Here is a 7,450-nt window from a genome sequence, read left to right as displayed (position 1 = left end):
ACCCTGATCACTGCTGTTTCTGATCACAGGTGTGCAAAGAAACAGGTGGCCACTGCTATTGCAATGAGGCCTCTCCTCATTGTTGTAAGCCCTTCCTCCTCTGGATATACTGACTTCCAGGGGATTTCATTTTTCTCTTTTTCCCTTTTTTGGGGAGCCAGGCACTAAATATTATAACATTCAAGAGCAACTGATATATGAGGAAAATTAGGAATTGATTCCACATGTCCAGGGAAAGATGCACTTTCGTTAAAGATCTGAGAAGACCTTAGGTTTACAGTTCAGGCTGATTCTTGGCATAGAAGCAACCTACAACAATAAAAACACAAACACAAAAAAGCAAAAAAAAAAAGCAGCAAGACTTGGAAAGGGGGAGAATCTGATTTCTAGAGTTACCACATCATTAGATTCAAATGTCCAGTTTTCAACAAAAATATCACAATGCATACAAAGAAATAGGAAAGTATGGCCCATCCAAAGGAAAATAACAAATCAATAGAAACTGTCCCTAAAAAAGATATACTTGGATATTCTTGGATTTTTGAATTTCTGTATAAAATTTACAAGGAGCTAATTTATGTTATCCATTTATGTTTTAAAAACACTTGCTGAGATTTTGATTTGGGTTACATTGAATCTATAGACTAACTTAGAGATAATTAGTATATTACTATATTAAGTCTTCCAGTCCATGATCATTGTATAGTTTTTCATTTAATAAGATTTTCTTTTTTCTTTCTTTTTCTTAGTTTAAATAAAAGAGGGAATTTATTAGATGAATACAAAGGTTCTTGGGGGGATTCGAACAGTTGTAATGGCCTAATAGCTAGAAGCACACCTTTCTGAAGGACAGATCATGTTGTAATCACGAACTTTTGCTTCTGGGTTTTGCAAGATCATGAAGAGAATATCCTAGAGGGCAGTGCTCCCTGTATAGTGCATAAGGGACTAGAATGTGGATTTTTCATTTCTGCTTGCTTTTTGATCCTTATATTCCTTTATTCTGGCCTCATATTTGTCAAGCACATGTTGGCAGATATTCATGAGTTCATTCAGACCTCTCCAAAATGGTTCAACAGCCGGAAGAACACCTCAAGTCTGAATACGTAAATTAATTTTGCTCTCTGAAGAATGCATTGTAGTGTAACTACAAAATTCCACTTCCAGATTCTTCATGATCATGTAACAAAGAGAATTTCCTAGGGTGTGGTCCTCCTTGTGCAATACAAATGTCATACAGTTTCTATCTGTTCCAGCTGCCTGGACTGTTTCCAGGGCTGTCCTCCTCTAGCTTTTAGCTACTGAGGTCTTCAATCCAGTTATTTTTCTCTCTACCTCCTGATTCTTTTTCATCCTGTGGCAGGGGTGGGGGGTTGCCTCTTCTGGGATCCTCTGGTGGTGCTGGCTGATTGGAGGCTTTAACCCATATCATGAAACATGTGGGAGAAGCAGCTAGCAAGGTTTTCTTTATCTCAATGATTTTAATAGGATTTATTTTTAGAGAATTTTTAGAGTCACAGCAAAATTGAGTAGAAAGTACAGAAAGGTCTCGTGTATCCCTGGCCCAACACACAACCTCTCCCACTATCAACACTTTTTTTTTTTTAAGATTTTATTTATTTAGTGGACTAGGAAAGATGGCAGCAGAGTAGGGGACGCTATTTCAACTGGTCCCCGGAATTGAGCTGGATATCTACCAGACTACTCTGAGCACCCACGAAACCAGCCTGAGATATAAGAAGATCTGGATCTCTACAAACAGAATATCACAGGCAGTCGGTTGTGAGGTATGAAGTGGGGAGCCATGATTCCATGGGCAGATATTGGAGGATAAACAGCAGCAAGAGGGTGCCTGGCCGTGGGGATCCTACACCACTGGTGAGGGACAGCCTCGCTTGCTGGGGATGGGGCACAGACTCGCAGACCGGTAGCGGCGGGGAAAGGACTTTAGGGCAGCCCCCGGGGCGGAAACCCGGAGCAGCAGGGTTGCGCGTGTGAACTGGGGGCGACTGGCGGTTTTAGAAGCACAAAGGGCAGAGACGTGCCCCGACCTGGGGGCAGGACTGGAGGCACTGCAGAGGGGTGCACAACCCAGGCCCCTGCAGTTTATAGCAGCACGGACAGAAATGGAGAGAGTGAGGCCTGGAGAGCTCACTGAAGAACAGACTGCGGTCTCTCTGCTCTGAGGCAGAGGGTTGGAAATAGTCTCTTCTGCTCTGACTCATGGAAGAGATGCAGAAAGCCACCAGGGAAAGCTGCCAGAGAACAAAAGCCCCCAAAACTGATTCCCGCTGAGCCCATCCCCCACCACAGGGGGGGGCAGGGCAACTCCGCCCAAACAGGGTTGCCTGAGTAACAGCGCGGCAGGCCCCTCCCCCAGAAGACAGGCTGGGAAAACAAGACACCAGCAACCCTAAGGTCCCAAGAAAACAGGTGCATCTTGCTTAGGTTCTGGTCAATAATTTGGACTCTGTACATTCCCTCAAACACCCATCAACAGAATGACTAGGAGGAGGAGCCCCCAAAATAGAAAAGACTCAAGAGAGTATGACTTATGCTGCAGATTTACAAATGGATGCAGATATAACCAAGATGTTGGAGATGGAATTCAGGCTAGCAATTGTGAAGACAATGGCTAGAACGGAGAAATCAATTAATGGCAACATAGAGTCTCTAAGGGCAGAAATGAAAGCTGAATTGGCAGAACTTAAAAATGCTATCAATGAGATCCAATCCAATCTAGATAATCTAACAGCTAGGGTAAGTGAGGCAGAAGAATGAATAAGCGACCTGGAAGACAATATAATAGATAAAAAGGGAAAAGAGGAGTCCAGGGAAAAACAACTCAGAATCCATGAAAATAGAATCAGAGAAATAAGTGACACCATGAAGTGTTCCAATGTCAGAATAATTGGAATCCCGGAGGGAGTGGAGAGAGAGAGGACAAGAAGATGTATTTAAGCAAATCATAGCTGAGAACTTCCCTAATCTGGGGAATGAAACACACATTTGCGTCCTAGAGGCAGAGAGGACCCCTCCCAAGATCCAGGAAAACAGGCCAACACACTGGCATGTAATAGTAAAACTTGCAAATCTTAGAACTAAGGAAACCATCTTAAGGGCAGTTAGGGGGAAGAGATTCCTTACGTACAGAGAGAGGAACATCAGAATAATGTCAGACCTATCCACAGAGATGTGGCAAGCCAGAAAAGCCTGGCAAGACATATTCAGGGTACTAAATGAGAAGAACATGCAGACAAGAATACTTTATCTGGCAAAGCTTTCATTTAGAATGGATGGAGAGATGCAGACCTTCCACGACCGGCAGAAACTGAAAGAATATGTGACCATTACGCTGGCCCTGCAAGAAATATTAAGGGGGGTTCTATAAAAGGAGAAAGACCCCAAGAGTGATATACAACAGAAATTTACAGGGACAATCTATAAAAACAACGTCTTCACAGGCAACATGATGACAATTCATATCTTTCAAAAATCACTCTCAACGTGAATGGCCTAAATGCTCCCATAAAACAGCATAGGGTTGCAGATTGAATAAAAAGACAGGACCCATCCATATGCTGTCTACAAGAGACTCATTTTGAACCTAAAGATACATCCAGACTGAAAGTGAAGGGATGGAGATCCATCTTCCATGCCAACGGACCTCAAAAGAAAGCTGGGGTAGCAATTCTTATATCAGACAAATTAGATTTTAAGCTAAAGTCTGTAATTAGAGACAGAGAAGGACACTATATCATTCTTAAAGGGTCTATCCAACAAGAAGATCTAACAATTGTAAATATCTATGCCCCCAACATGGGAGCAGCCATCTACATAAGCCAACTGTTAACCAAAGTAAAGAGTCATATTGATAACAATACGTTAATTGGAGGAGATCTCTATACTCCACTCTCAGCAATGGACAGATCATCTAAGCAGAAAATCAACAAGGAAACAAGAGCTTTGAATGATACACTGGATCAGATGGACCTCATAGATATATACAGAACATTCCACCCTCAAACAACAGAATACTCATTCTTCTTGAACGCACATGGAACTTTCTCCAAAATAGACCACATACTGGGTCACAAATCAGGTCTCAACCGATACCAAAATATTGAGATGATTCCCTGCATATTCTCAGACCACAGTGCTTTAAAACTGGAACTCAATCACAAGAAAAAATTGGGCAGAAATTCAAACACTTGGAAGCTAAAGACCACTGTGCTCAAGAATGTTTGGGTCAACCAGGAAATCAAAGAAGAACTTAAACAATTCATGGAAATCAATGAGAACAAAAACACATTGGTCCAAAATCTATGGGGGGCGCCTGGGTGGCTCAGTCGTTAAGCGTCTGCCTTCGACTCAGGTCATGATCCTAAGGTCCTGGGATCGAGCCCCACATCGGGCTCTCTGCTCGGCAGGAAGCCTGCTTCTCCCTCTCCCACTCCCCCTGCTTGTGTTCCCTCTCTCACTGTGTCTCTCTCTGTCAAATAAATAAATAAAATCTTAAAAAAAAGACAAAAAAAAACAAAAAACACAAAAACAAAACCTATGGGATACTGCCAAGGCAGTCCTAAGGGGGAAATACATAGCCATCCAAGCCTCACTCAAAAAAATAGAAAAATCCTGAATTCACCAACTAACTCTACATCTTAAAGAACTAGAGAAAAAGCAACAATGATGCCTAAGCCACGCATTAGAAGAGAAATAATTAAAATTAAAGCAGAGATCAATGAATTAGAAAGCAGAAACACAGTAGATCAGATCAACAAAACTAGAAGTTGGTTCTTTGAAAGAATTAATAAGATTGATAAACCACTGGCCAGACTTATCCAAAAGAAAAGAGAAAGAACCCAACTTAATAAAATTATGAATGAAAGGGGAGAGCTCTTGACTAACACCAAGGAAATAGAAACAATTATTAGAAATTATTATCAACAACTATATGCCAACAAACTGAGCAATCTGGATGAAATGGAGGCCTTTCTGGAAACCTATAAGCTGCCAAGACTGAAACAGGAAGAAACTGACTACCCGAATAGGGCAATAACTGTAAGGAGATTGAAGCAGTGATCAAAAACCTCCCAAAAAACAAGAGTCCAGGGCCTGATGGATTCCCTGAGGAATTCTACCAAGCATTCAAAGAAGAAATAATACCTATTCTACTGAAGCTGTTTCAAAAAATAGAAACAGAAGGAAAACTTCGAAACTCATTCTATGAGGCCAGCATTACCTGAATCCCCAAACCAGGCAAAGATCCCACCAAAAAGGAGAATTTCAGACTGATATCCCTGATGAATATGGATTCCAAAATCCTCAACAAAATTCTAGCTAATAGGATCCAACAATACGTTAAAAGGATCATCCACCACGACCCAGTGGGATTTATCCCTGGGATGCAAGGGTGGTTCAACATTCGCAAATCAATCTATGTGATAGAACACATTAATAAGAGGAGGGAGAAGAACCATATGGTCCTCTCAATTGATGCAGAAAAAGCATTTGGCAAAATACAGCATCCTTTCCTGATTAAAACTCTTCAGAGTATAGGGATAGAGGGAACATTCCTCAAGTTAATAAAATCCATCTATGAAAAACCCACAGCGAATATCATCCTCAATGGGGAAAAGCTGAGAGCCTTTCCCTTAAGATCAGGAACACGTCAAGGATGCCCATTCTCGCCACTATTGTTCAACATAGTACTAGAAGTCCTAGCAACAGCAATCAGACAACAAAAAGAAATAAAAGGTACTCAAATTGGCAAAGAAGAAGTCAAACTCTCTCTTTTTGCAGACGACATGATACTTTTATGTGGAAAACCCAAAAGACTCCACCCCCAAATTACTAGAACTCATACAGCAATTCAGTAATGTGTCAGGATACAAAATCAATGCACAGAAATCAGTTGCTTTCTTATATACTAACAACACAACTGTAGAAAGAGAAATTAGAGAAATGATTCCATTTACAATAGCACCGAAAACCATTAAGATACCTCAGAATAAACCTAACCAAAGAGGTAATGGATCTATACTCTAGGAACTACAGAACACTCATGAAAGAAATTAAAGACACATAAAGATGGAAAAATATTCCATGCTCATGGATCGGAATAAACATTGTTAAAATATCTATGCTACCCAGAGCAATCTATACCTTCAATGCCATCCCGATCAAAATTCCAATGACATTTTTCAAAGTGCTGGAACAAACAAACCTAAAATTTGTATGGAATCAGAAAAGACCCCGAATCGCCAAGGAAATGTTGAAAAAACAAAACAAAACAAAACAAAGCTGGGGCATCACATTGCCCAATTTCAAGCTATATTACAAAGCAGTGATCACCAAGACAGCATGGTACTGGCACAAAAACAGACATATAGACAAATGGAACAGAATAGAGAACCCAGATATGGACCCTCAACTCTATGGTCAAATAATCTTTGACAAAACAAGAAACAACATGCAATGGAAAAAAGACAGTCTCTTCAATAAATGGTGCTGGGATAATTGGACAGCCACATGCAGAAGAATGAAACTCGACCATTCTCTAACACCATTCACAAAGATAAACTCAAAGGGGATGAAAGACCTCAATGTGAGACAGGAATCCATCAAAATCCTAGAGGAGAACATAGGCAGTAACCTCTTTGACATGGCCCACAGCAACTTCTTTCAAGTTACATCTCCAAAAGCTAGTGAAACAAAAGCAAAAATGAACTTTTGGGACTTCTTCAAGATAAAAAGCTTCTGCACAGCAAAGGAAACAGTCAACAAAACAAAGAGGCAACCCACAGAATGGGAGAAGATATTTGCAAATGACACTACAGATAAAGGGCTGGTATCCAAGATCTATAAAGAACTTCTCAAACTCAACACCCAAAAAACAAATAAGTCAAAAAATGGGCAGAAGATATGAAAAGACACTTCTCTGAAGAAGACATACAAATGGCTAACAGACACATGAAAAAATGTTCATCATCATTAGCCATCAGGGAAATTCCAATCAAAACCACATTGAGATACCACCTTACACCAGTTAGAATGGCAGAAATGGACAGGGAAAGAAACAACAAATGTTGGAGAGGTTGTGGAGAAATGGGAACTCTCTTACACTGTTGGTGGGAATGCAATTTGGTACAGCCACTTTGGAAAACAGTGTGGAGGTGTCTCAAAAATTTAAAAATAGAGCTACCCTATGACCCAGTAATTGCACTACTGGGTATTTACCCCAAAGACACAGATGTAGTGAAAGAAGGACCATGTGCACCCCAATGTTCATAGCAGCAATCTCCGCAGTAGCCAAACTGTGGAAAGAGCCGAGATGCCCTTCAACAGAGGAATGGATAAAGAAGATGTGGTCCATATATACAATGGAATTTTACTCAGCCATCAGAGAGGATGAATACCCAACTTTTACATCAACATGGATGGGACTGGA

At 40.8% G+C, this 7,450-nt stretch overlaps 1 pseudogene; it reads right to left on the bottom strand.

Moving 5' to 3' along the window:
• Window positions 1-948: 948 nt before the first annotated feature.
• On the bottom strand, window positions 949-1,353 carry LOC113918439 (annotated as a pseudogene).
• Between the last annotated feature and the right edge of the window lie 6,097 nt (window positions 1,354-7,450).

The sequence above is a fragment of the Zalophus californianus genome, chromosome 1 (genome assembly GCF_009762305.2).
Source record: "Zalophus californianus isolate mZalCal1 chromosome 1, mZalCal1.pri.v2, whole genome shotgun sequence".
Classification (NCBI taxonomy): domain Eukaryota; kingdom Metazoa; phylum Chordata; class Mammalia; order Carnivora; family Otariidae; genus Zalophus; species Zalophus californianus.
Note: the sequence above shows the minus strand (reverse complement) of the source record. Positions and strands in the feature narration are given on the sequence as shown.